The sequence below is a fragment of the Vicugna pacos genome, chromosome 32 (assembly GCF_048564905.1).
Source record: "Vicugna pacos chromosome 32, VicPac4, whole genome shotgun sequence".
NCBI classification, from domain to species: domain Eukaryota; kingdom Metazoa; phylum Chordata; class Mammalia; order Artiodactyla; family Camelidae; genus Vicugna; species Vicugna pacos.
The window spans coordinates 24,312,452-24,325,024 of NC_133018.1; the positions used below are offsets into that span (position 1 = coordinate 24,312,452).

The 12,573-nt window shown below is 57.8% G+C and overlaps 1 long non-coding RNA gene across 1 annotated transcript; it reads right to left on the reverse strand.

Annotated features, from left to right (window-relative positions):
- Positions 1 to 509: 509 nt before the first annotated feature.
- Positions 510 to 7,479, reverse strand: LOC140690909 (uncharacterized). Its single transcript, XR_012066260.1, has 2 exons — positions 7,104 to 7,479; positions 510 to 835 (listed from the first exon to the last, which is right to left on the reverse strand). It is a non-coding gene; the product is annotated as an uncharacterized lncRNA (long non-coding RNA).
- Positions 7,480 to 12,573: the final 5,094 nt, after the last annotated feature.

The following is a 12,573-nucleotide window of genomic DNA, read 5'->3' on the forward strand; positions in this document are numbered from 1 at the left end:
GCGTCCTGTTCCCTCGGACTCCCCTGTGCTTGTTGTGGGAGCAGACCTAGGCCGGCCCACGGCCCCGGGGGTAAGAGACGCAAAGCACAGAGACCCCTCAGCCACGTTCAGCCCAGACCAGGCAGTCCCCAGCCCTCTGCCCACTCACGAGGGCGCCCCGAGACCAGGAGCGCCGCCCCGCAGAGCCAGCCTGCCCGACCCGACCCTCAGTGGGTCTGCAGACCCCTGAGGACAAAGGCTGTGGCTTAGGCCACCAGGGGTCTGTGTGACTCGTGATGCAGCATTCTTGTGGCAGCAGGTGACTGACGCAGTGTCCCCGTCCCAGTCTGGGCACCAGGGAATACTGGGTCCCCCTACGAGGGCCGGGGCTTCCCGCCCACGGAAACAGCAGCCCTGAGAACAGGTGGGGCTCTGCTTCCTGGTGTTCCTTGACGATACCAGGCATTACGGGCTAAACTGCTTTCTATCCACTTAGCAGATAATTTACAACTCACACAAGAAACCCAGAGTTACTGCTTATGACGGCTTTATGACTGCATTATGGGAAGAATCCATCTTTGCTCAGAAGTTAGTAGGAAACAATATTGTCCCCAGACAAGCCTCCTGAACAGCAGTGTGCAGTTGGCTCAGTCACACTGGGCGGTCGGGCTGGGATGAGCTTTTGTGATCAGACACCGGGCACATCTGGAAAGCCGTCATCCCGGGGTGGCCTGAGCAGGCTGGTGACATGGGGCCTGCGGGAAGTAATCCCATTCTCGGTGAAGAGTTTTCTAATCATCCGAGCAGCTCTGAACTCAGAGATTTGGGGCCCCCGAGGTGGCAGAGTCTGCGGCACCTGGCAGGGAAGTGACAAAAATGCCTTAAGTTTACTTTGGTCACCGTGGGAGGCAGAGACAAGACCAAATGGGTCAGGAACCACCACATCGGCCCCCAGATGGGCAGTGGGAGCCGTGACGTCCGAGTCCAGCCAGGACACGGCGGGTCAGGGCTGTGAGCGGTGCGGAGGGGCCCCAGGCCCACACGTGGCCACGTTCTGGGAGATCAGACAGCTTTTCCAGGTGGGGAGTGTCCTACCCCGTCCCTTCTCCCACCGGTGTGGGCAGCGCCTGCAGACTGACGACCCCCGTCTGGAAAAGTGCTCACGTGCTGAGATGGGAGGGAGGCTGCCCGCCAGCCTGCTGGTCCAGGGGGACGGGAGACGGGGAGCCACCCCCAGGCCGCAGGCTGAAGAGAGGCGCCCACTGGGCCTCGCGGGCCTTCACCTCCTCCCTCCCAGCCCAGCTGGGCGGGGAGTGCCGAGGGCGGCTGAGACCAGCCAGCGGTGACCCTCTGGCTGCAGCCCCGGGACCTCTGCCGGGAGAGCCAGGACCCCCAGGGTTGTGACCGCAGCGTAAGCTGATACGACAGGTCCCAGGCCCAGGGCGCCGTCCCGCTGAGTGGCGTCCCGAGCGCTCGGGCACGCGGGGCGGCGCCTCAGAGCCACGTTCCAGCGCCCCCGCCCCTGTGCCTCCAGGGCGCTTCCCCTCCCTGTGTGTCACCTCCTCGTACGTGAATAGTAGTAACGACACCACACCGTGTGGCTTACTGCGGAGAGTGAACGTCTGAGTGCACACGCGGCTTCGAGAGCACTGGCACACGCCGCGGTAGCGACTTTGTCCGAATGCTGGGAACCCCGGACTCCGAGCCGAGACGCTGGGCTCGTCTCACAGACCAGCCTTTGCCCCCCCGCGTCCTCTGCACGTGGCGCACTCGACAGGATGAAGGGGCTGCTGCACCAGTACGAGGACCCCGAGGTCAGACATCCCGGGAACCCCAGCACCAGCCGTCCCCCCAGCCTTTGCCGCAGCCCCGCCAGTGCCTTTCCCACCCCGAGGAGTCGGGGGGGGGGCGCTTCTCGGGGAGCGGGGCACGTGGCTCTGCAGCTCCTGGTATGGAGCAGGGCCGGCGCAGGGGCAAGCCCTGCCCTGCTGTCCTCTGTCACTGAGTGACCACCTCCCACCCACGTCCCTGTCAACAAGGTCACTGACAAGTAGAGTGGGAAGGGAACCCGTCCTCCGTCCAGGGCAGCAGGCGAGGCAGCCGGCTGTGTGTACCTCGGGTAACACGCTGGCTCTAGTTTGTCAAGTATTTGCCGCCCAGCCCCGGCCCCTTGTGAGCAGCGATGCTGTGACTTGGAAATGCCTTCCACCCACTCAGCTCCTCCCTCCAGACAGAGGAGCTGTGGGAGCTGGGCTGGAAATCGCCTCCTGGGAAAACTGGGACCAGCCGCCCCCCTGCGGGCGTGGGGGAGCCCGGCGACAGCTCTGCAGCCCGATGCCCTGCCAGTCAGTCTCCCGAGGAAGTGTGCGGGTCTCCCGCCCACAGGCTCCCTCCCGAGGGTGCGCCCCGAGCCACCGGCAGCGGTTTGACAGTGGGGTCAGTGAGTGACGGGTCCTCCTCGTCCTGCGTCCCGACTCAGGCATGGAACCCCCCCCCCAGTCGGAGGCCCCGCAGAGACCACACCGCGGGCAGAGGCCCTGCTCCCGGGGCCGCCTTCAGAGGCGAACTCTGCGTGCAGTGAGGTGCCCCCCGGGGCTGGTGAGGCCACACACCGGGGCGGAAGCCAGCGCTCCAGGTCGCCCCCAGGTGCTCCCCGCTTTGTCGTTTCCATGTAAAGATCATCAGCGGGAAAGCTGTGCCCGGCGGGGGCGGTGTTCAGCTGCCCGGCCTGGGGTCGTGGGTGCTCGGCTTTTCTGAGAAAGTCCCTGAATTGTCCACTGTGCCTTTATTTTCTGCCTTTCCCAGCTTCACCGAGTTCCTCTTGGCGTAAAGTGAAGGGCACTTCCTGGTCACCTGGGGCAGCTGAGTGTCCGTGTGAGGCCGTCACCGCAGTCGCAGGAGTGAACGTGCTCCCCCCCTACGTTTCCTGTTCCCTCTTGTCCGCCCTGCCTCCCGCCCAACAACTGCTGTCACTGTAAAGTGGGGGAGCCCTCCCCGGGCCCTGCGGAGAGACTTACTGCGATTATCTCCACTCTGCACGTAACTACACTTCACAGATTTACAGGGATCGAGGCCCAGAAGGTTTACATCGCTTGCCCAGAGCCCAGGGCTGGGAAGTGGCAAAGCCAGCATTGGTATTAAAGGCAAGATGACGCTGAAGTCCTTGCTGTCTTCCTTCATGCTGTGTTTTCTCTCTGTTCCATTCACAGTTTTTTAAAGAATTCAATCCTTAATTCTCTGAGCACACTATGAACAAAATAGTGGTAAACTTCTCACGTAAACTCAGTTTGCTGAGTACTAGCCTGGGCCAAAGGTAGTTCCCTTCCCCCCTTTGTTTTCCAGTTTGCTTAATGTCTACTGACCTGCTAATAACTGCTCACCCTGTTCTTAGCTGTGTGCCAGGTGCACAGGTGTGTCCGTGAGAAGGGTCTGCATCTCTGGTCCTGTGCTTCACTTCCCCTTACACTCTGGCCTCCACCTCTCTGTTGAGCTTTGCTATTTCTTCATGCTTCTCCTCTGTATTTTCCACTAGACGCTTTAACATGTTACTCAGAGTCGCTTTAGATTCACTGACTTAGTTCCAACCGCCTGTGTCATACCTGAGTCTGTTTGTGTTGGTTGCTGTGTCTCTTGACAGTGGATTTTTTTTCCTCCTCGTCTTTCCCTGTGTCCTGGACTTTTTGGTTGAAAGGTGGACATGGGAATGGACAGTAGAAATGGAGGCAATAATATTTACACCTGGAAATGTACATGCCTCCTATTTTATGAGGGGGCTTTGTTTGGGGCTGGGGTGAATTCATCCAGACAGGAGCTGAGCTGGGGTTGGATGTGGCTGTTTGTAAGTTACTGGCGGCGCACCCCAGCCTTCACACTCCTGTAGTGTTACCTTGTGGCTACAGTGGGGATTACGTTTCAAGAGGCTATTTCCCAATATTCCTATTCCACCCTCAGCTTTAGGATTTACTTATAAGCCTGTGGCGTGGAGGTCTCTCTCTACACGCTTGTCCCTCTCCCAGCGGCCTTCTGCTGCGACTTGTACTCCGTGCCTGCTAACTTCACGATGGGCGATGGGGACCTTCTCTGTTGTCCCAGTTGATTGTATTAGGTAGGCTCCCTGTCGCTGTCTTGAAAATGAGGCGTTCACAGTGACCCTGACCCACCAGCCACCGTGTCATCCACACTCCGCTTTGTCACTCTGATGTGTCTGTGAGAGAGCTTCCTGTCCTCCATCAGCAGAAGGTCCCCTTATGATCTGCGCCCAGGGTGGTGGTTGTTTTCCTCTCTCTCTCTCAGAAGGATGTCGTTCTGATCCCTTCCCCTCGTCATAATGGGCAGAGACCCATTTGCCGTGGAGATGGCAGGGTTTGCTGATCTCCCAGAGTTGCCTGACATTTGTGCCCCAGGAGTGAGATGAGGGGGGAGGACCTGGGAAGGGCTTGTTCCCTCCCTGCAGTGACAGCCATGCCCCTCTCCCAGAACAGCATCACAGAGGGAGGCTCCCTCCCATTGCCCGGCCTGCCGCCAGTCCTTCTCCTGAGCAGCAGGTCCACGGAGCAGCATGTGCGAGGGGCTGCGCCCTCCTCGCCACGTGCCTGGCTTCTAGGGTCTGCACTCACAGGCCTGCCCACCCTGAGCCTTTGGAAACCTGTGGACACTTCAGAAGAAATGCACTTACCTGCACTTACGGGAGCCCTGCACTCCCCTCGCTCTGACCCCGACAGACCAGGGCTGCATCCCCATCCCTCCTTGGAGGCAGCTGCCTTCCTTAGATTCAGGTTGGCTGGTGGCCCTGCAGCCTCCACTCTCTCACGGGCAGACTTCCTGCCTTTTCTTTATTCTGACTGTGGGAATGATGCTCTTTAGCATTTGCAAAACATGACAGGACCCTTTCCTTTAAGGGTCTCTTCATAGACTGTTGGGCAGAAATCAGCCACATGGACCGTGCGTGGAGCATGAAGAGAATGCTGAAAACGCAGCTGGCATTGCAGACAGCTGTGCAGCCAGATGAACATGCTGTGACTACGGGGGCGAGAAGACAGGCTACTGAGGGGCGACAGGCAGGCTCTGCTGCCCCTTGCTGTCTTCTCGGGTTCCACGTCATCCCCCCCATTTTACACGCTCAGTGCCATGCAGCTTTTGCCCCAGTCACATGGTCCAGAGCATCAGCGCTCAGGCAGGGACTCTGCGTTCTGGATGTAAACCCGGTCCGTGGGGACGCTGGTGAGGACAGAGCCCAGTGGAGCCCGCAGCTCCTCCCAGGCGCCCCTCAGAGCCCGTCGAGCCTGGTCTCCCTTCTGGTCGGCATTCGGCCATCAGGCTTCGCCGCTGTCCACAGGAGCTTGTCAGCTTCCCACAGAATCCCAGGTCACCCAGAGACCCAAGTACCTCTACAGGGTGCACGGGCAGCTGGCCCCAGAGAGGAGGCGCGTGTTCCAGAGAAAGACCACTGATGCCGGAGGGCAGGGGGAGCGCACCAGCAGGTGGCAGAAAACAGCCTCAAGGGGCAGGCTGTGGGGTCTGGGTCTGATGGAGGCAAACTCCTCCAGCCACCCCCGCAGTGAGGAGGAGGTTCACACTCCTCACCAGGACTTGCTAGGCAGAACCTGACCTGGCCCCGCCGCGGGCTCCGACCTGGCCTCAGGGGCTGTGCTCAGTGCTCACGTGGTGTCGGTGGCGCTCAGGTTCTTCCGGTTTGTCAGAGGCCCCACGCGTCAGCCCGTCCCATGGGCTTTGCACTTGCTCTGCCCTTATCTAGAACGGTCTTCCCGCCACGTCCACGTGGCTGTTCCTTCTCCCCTTCCCGCTCTCAGCGCTGCTGTCCCGTCGCAGAGACCTTCTCTGACCCCGTGGCAGCGGTCCCCACGTGGTTCTCCGCCCCATCACTGTCTTGTTCCCGGTGCAGCCATCATCACTACAGAAAACCGTCTTGGCTTTCTTCTCATTTTACTGTCTGTTGTCGGCTTCCTAGGAGGACAGGTCCTTGTCCTCCTCGGCACCATCTGTCAGCAGTGACAAAGCTCTCCTGAGTGAGTGAAGGCAGCAGCGCATCCTGAAGCCTTGCACGCGGCGGGAGGAAAAGCTCTGCTGGTGGTTCCTCCTCCAACCAGAAGCTCCCCGCCTCCTCCCCAGACCTGAGCCGGGCAGGTGCCCCCAAATCAGGACCTCGCCTGTGGCTCCCCCACCCCACGCCCCTCCTCGCAGCCCAGCTCTCTCTCCCTCCTTTGCCCTCTGCCTCCTCTTCCCTCCATCCGTCCTCTGCTTCTCCCCCCTCCTCCCGGCTCAGCTGCTCCCGGGACTGGGCTGAGGCGGCCTTTTGCCCGCCCTCCGGTGACTGAATGTCCCCCCGCACCCGCCCTCCAGACTCACAATGACGTCAGACCCAGAACAGCCATCAGCCCCGGGCAAACACCACTTCTTGGTAAAGAAAACAAAATTGTTTCTGTATCTGCTGGCTCTAAAGCAGATCTGACATCTGTTACGCTGCCCGTAACCGTTTCTCCCGAAGCACACTCAGATCACATGGATTTCTAAGCCCTCAGCTCAAGTGTGTAAAATAACATGGTTCTTTTATAACTAAATATAGTTTCTCTCTAGAGCTCTCACTCTGCCTAATGGCAGAAAACACAGACTCAATTCCAGCTGAATGGTGTCAGCTCAGGGCAGACTTTTCTTCTACACAGCTGAGACTTTCTCTCCCTCCCCTCTTAGGTGCCTCTAAAATGGCTCACACGGGGGTGGGGGCGGGGCTCTCGGTCATCACCTCGCATGCTGACATCTGCTGACCTAGCTCGTCCCCATTCAGGGGCGGCTCCTGCGATGCTCAGTGTGCCTGGTGTCACATCCCAACCCCGCCCCGCTCTCCTGGTGCCGCGGCCCCCTCTTCGCTGTAGGACTTCGTCCTCCATGGGACCCCGCGTGACCCATGCTCTACCCCGCACACCGGGATGTGAAGGACCACAAGGTCTGTCCCCGGTCCTCTCTGCCCCGAGGCCCCACCAGCCACCTCCTCTCCCCCAACCCCGTCCTCACTCTCGCTGCGTGGGGTCCCTTGTGAGGTCAGTGCTTCCAACATCCCAGGCAGGAACCAAACCCAAGTCCCCTCAGTGCGCAGACCCCACACTCACCAGGGGCGCCTGGCCCTCTCCATTTCAGAGCCAACTCAGGGGAAGTGCTGGGTGTAGGGCCTCTCCTCATGTATCTCCTCTTCCTCCTGGATTATTTCTCTTCTCCAACCTAGAGGCAATCTCCACCTGTCTGGGGGCTGGGAAACAACCGACTCTAAAGTGATTCTCCCTCTCTCTGCATTACGGCAGAACAATGTATTTGAGGAGGGAAAAAAAAAACCCTAAAAAACAGGAATATTATTCCTTTGTTCTCTGTTCCTTCTGTAGAACTTCCCCCGGAGCAGAAGCCTCAAGGGCAACGAGCAGGGGAGAGGGGAGAAAATGAGGCTCCAAAGCAAAAACCCACCAGTCACCTCCTGACAGTGTCATCCTGCCGCCTTCAGATCAGGGACCTCCCACAGCGGAACCACCAGCCCTGGAGGCCGCTCTGGGTGACCCGGCACCTGAGAAGCTGTCTGGGGAGCATCCACACAGAGTCGTGAGACTGATCTTGGGGTCCCCAGGCTTCCCTGGAGGAGGAGGGAGCAGCTGGGGCTCCCCAGGCTCCTGAGAGGTTGTCGGGGGGCAGAGAGAGACGTGGATCCCGGGGACGCCCTGGGGAAGGAGGAGGAATCACAGAGACCAGCGAGAACCAGAGTCTGAGGGATGAATGGGAGTGATGACGTCCCAGTGAGGCCAGGGGCCCCTCACCCACAACGTCACAGCATCACGTGGTCCCACACACCGGTCAGCGTCTCACATGGGCACGTGGGCAGGTCAGGCAGAAAGTGAGTTTATGGGTAGGAACCTGGGGCCCACTGAGTGGTAGGGAGGACGGTGGTCAGGGTTGGAACAGTGACCTGACCCGACCAGACGAGGGACCGGCCTCCTTTGCTGCCGCAGCCCGGCCCCCAGCACATCCTGGACGCAGGCGGACAGCGAGGGGCTTGCATTTTCTGACTCAGCTCATACTCATACGTCTGGAAATTTGCCAAACACGTCAATGTACTGAGGAGGTCTTGGACATAAATAAGAAAAAAAATTGCCCCCTCACCTTTGCGGGACTTGGAGCAACACCAGGGGAAGGGGAAAGCGGACCCTGACCGGGCTGACGTGATGGCTCCACCAAAGACACACAGCAGAGCCTCAGACAGATGAGCTTCAGTTACAGAAAAGCGACCCAAAGTGCTGTTTCCTTGCAAACCTAAGATCGTAGACTGAGGCTCACACCTCACGCGCTTCTTATCCAGAACCAGCCGTCATGACGGAGTGTGTTCAGCCCAGAATCCCAGCTCCCTGGACGAGAGCCCCTCCTGGCCTCCTGGGCACAGAGCCCACGGGGACGCTGCAGGGACACAACCGTCCCTAAGTGACTCGAGCAGCTGCTGGCTCCAGCTGTGGAAGGGCTGCGCGGTCACCGCCCAGCGGAGCAGCCCCACCTCAGGTGCAGAGGAAGGGCCCGGGGAGGGCGGCTCCAGGCCCGTGGAGGCCGAGGGCAGGCCTGCTGGACACGGGGGCTACGTCATCCCTCTGCCAGCAGATGCTGCCGGGGCCCCGCCCCCCGACTTTGGAGGACGTATCTGTGGACCCCAAGGTCACAGCAAGGGCACCGCCTGTTGGTTCACGCTCGCCCTTCAGCCCCTGCAACCGCGCATTTGGCAGAACTTCCCATCAGTCTGGGGGGCACGCTTCTAGGCTTCTCACCCACCCACGGGGTCTGTCCTAGGTTCTCCTCAACTCCCTGGCTGGGAACCCTGTGGTGGGGTCGGGGGCTCTCCCTTTGCCCCGCTAAGGAGCAGAAGCAGAGTGGGGTGCGGGGGTGAAGGGAAAGCAGAAGCAGGAGCTCCCGAGCCCCCCAGGGCCCCAGGTGGGTGCTGAACACTGTCCTGCCCCCCCAACCCTGGACAGCGGGAGGTGATGGGTCCGAGCTGGTCAGGGCCCTGAGGCCCGTCTCCCCACGCCCTGCCCAAGGGCTGTGGGCCGTCCCAGTCTCTCAGCCACTCCTGTTGACCCTCAGAGGTCAGCTGGTGTCCCACATCCAGTACAAGTGGGGCGACCAAGAGAAGCCCCCTGGAAGTAACCTCTGAGAACAGCTGGGACTGACCAATGGCTTGTTCTGTGGGGCTCTTTTAAGAAAGAAACCCACCAGAAACTAGGCGGTGCATTTACACAGGCAGTGACAGGACTTCCCAGTGCGGAGTCACCGGGGCTCGGCGCCGCCCCCTCACCAGCCCCGTGCCGATACTGGGGGTCCCTGGGCCCCCGTTCCCACATCGGTAGAACGGGGGCTGAAACGTCACCCACCCCACGGGACCCTCGTGAGGATCCACGAGGTTGTTCACGCGACACGTTGGCACGGTGCCTGCTCCTGACTGTCGGTCGTTATCATCCGAGGCTTCGGCATCCCAAGGAGAACAGAAGGTGGAGGTGGAAGAGAAGAGGCGGAGGACTCGGGCTCCTGAGCCTCAGGCACCAGGCCACGGCGGACACCCGCTCAGCACCTTCCCTGGCTCCACGAGGCCCAAGCCAGCCTGCCTCCCTGAGGGCGCAGGAACCTGGGCGAGGGGTCCGTGCAGCTTCGCGTGTGAGCAGGTGTATCCCTCAGGGGACACATTCAGCTGCAGTGACGGGGACCCAGAAAGAGTGGCTTCAACAAAACGGGAATTTCCTGTTGTCCACAGTCCCGGCATAGGCTGTGGAGCGTCATGCGGTGACCCCGCCATGCGAGGCCCCGGGCTGCGTCTTGCTCCACCAGCCCTGGCAGATCCCCCACCCTCCTCGGGGTCCAAGATGGCAGCACACTCACTCACTTCCGGAGGAAGGGAGAGCGGGCTTCAGGGAAAACCGGAAATAGTACCCATAATTTCCTCTCTCACCTCATTGGCTGGAACTCACCATGTGACCATACCTTGCTGCAAGGGAGGCTGGGAATTGTAGTCTATTATGGAGAAACAAGTATCCCACTAAACCTTGGGCGCCCTTTTGCTACAGCACGAAGCAGAGGATTGGACTTTGGCGGCAGTACTGCCCCGGAGTGGGCCCAGAGGATGTTCCCAAGCCTTGAGGGCCTTTTTCATGTATAACTAAGTAATTCAAGATGAATGAGCGTAAACTCGAGAAAGGGAGTTCAGCTGGGTACAGGTGATCACTGACAGAGTTAGGAAGGAAATTCAAGACAATGATTTCAGAGAAACTGGAATTTTAGGTCCATGAGATCCATGAATTATCAGATGATACACACTTGAAATTTAAAAACAAAAAGACATGTCCGTTGCAACTGGAAGGGAGATGGAAATTGCTTCTTGAAACATTTATGCCACAGCAGCCAGGGAAGCCCGCGGGGAATGTTTGATGATATTTTAAGAAGCTTTTGCGCCACTGGACTCTGGTTAACAGTCATTGCTTTTATTGTTTGTCACCATGACAGGGCATTTGGTGCATTTCACAAGATCCATGTGTCAGCTGTCCTCCCTCTGCAAGGTAAATCCAACCACACCATTCCCTGAAACAGCTGTTCCCTTCCAAGACCTCTGATACCCACTGCTGACACTCACCGTGGGGCACCCATGAAGCCCTAATCAGCCAGACGCAGGACGCCTCTTCTCGGTGTGCACACCGGATCCAGACTTCCTGCAGGAAAGCTGCCATCTGACAGGAGAGCTGGGGTGCAGAGCCAGTCTGACTCTTGTCCTGCTGAGACATTTAAAACGAACATTCCCCAGCTTCACACACACAGAAGTCCGACCACTGCGGGAGGTCAGCTCTTCCTCTGTTTATAGATGATTTACGGGCGCAGTAGCCTCTAACTTGCCTTTCACTTCCAGGAACAACTGTCCCCCTGAGTATAAGATAAAGACAAAATTGTCTCAACGATACAGTCCAGGAACGCAGTAACGTGTTTTCAGCACCTAGACATCCGCTCCGTCTTTCTGAACGAGCGTCATTTGTGCTGCAGGCGCCCGAGTTTGTCCTTGAAAGGCGGCTCCTGAGAGGGTCCCAGGAAGCCCAGACGCACGCAGACACCTGTGCCCAAGTCTGGAGGGGGTGATCTAGAAAGCAAACACCCAGGTCTGCTTCTAATTAAACATTTCGGGCATGCGACCCGTGTAGTTCAGCACTCTCCAGTCTGACGGGAGAAGAGAAATGCAGCCAGAGAGTCAGGAACTCCTGGTCTTTTCTTCGGGAAGGCGAGAAGACATCAGAGAAGTGGCAGTGTCAAGTCACACATTAAGGCTGACAAGCACTCAGTCATCTGAGTTTCCTCCCCTCCCCCTTAATTTCTGTATTTAAATTCTTTGTACACAGCCACACACAGACGCATAACTGTGGGACCGTGTGGGTTTTCTTGCTAAGTATTTTTTTTTCACTTTTTAATCACTAATCAAATTTAACTGATAGTGTGAATGGGGGGTCACATATAAATTGAATAATTTTAACCCCAAAATATGCAGAGGTCTCTGATTGTTCTATTTCCAGGGTTATTAGAGAACTTGTTTAATAAATCAATTTATAACCCTGCCAGTTGGCACATCCAGTCATGGGATACAGGTTGAAGGTCATTCTCTTTCTGCCCTCTCTTTGTGTATCTGTCATTAAACATAAAACCTCATCAGGAGATAATGTCATGGATGTAAATTACAGGTCCTTTGTGAAGAGGAGGCGGGACCAAACGCCCTCTCTGGGCCCGATTGGTCAGGCAAATGTCCCTCGTTTTCTTCTTCCTCCAGATGCCTGGGGGGCTCATGGAGGACAACAGGCACCTGCTGTTCTTCCTTGAGGCCTGGAGGCTCGAGCCTTGAGCTCAATCCACCCCCAGCCTTGTGGGTACCAGTCCCTGCTGGATGCTACAATGATTTACATAAAATATTACCTCCTTTCGGTCCCCACGGTGGCTGTAGATGACCTCAGAGCAAGCCCAGACAAATGTTCAGAGCAGTGGTCCGTCGAGAGCGCCCTTCTCTGGGATCCGGACTCTCCAAAGGGTCTGCAGTCGCACATCCCACGGGAACCAGAGCCGTCTTATGCTCCACAACAAATGTATGTGAAGCGTTCAGCCCCACTCAAATGTGCAGTGTGATTATCTTCCTTCGTCTGTACCTGGATTGCACTAGCCTCTAAAAGCCCCACTTCCCCCGTTAATTTGATCATCAGGTAACCCAGTCACTTGGGTTTAAAACAGCCATTTTGGTGCAAACGACCGATCAGGACTAAGGTTTATGTTCAAGTTCAGCCCCAGATCAGGCTCTTCTCTGTCTCGGCACCTGCTTCTCCTGGTGTGAAGGTGGCTGGGGAGGTCCAGGCAGGGGCGGGGGGGGGGGGATGGGAAATTTCTCCCATGGCTGCCAGACAAAGGCAAAATCTCCGTTTAAATTTGAATTCCAGACAGACAAAATTATTTTTTATTACAAATATGTCCTAAAAAGTTCATGGGACACTCTTAGACCAAAAAGCACATGTATTATTTGCCTAAAATGCATAATTAACTGCACAT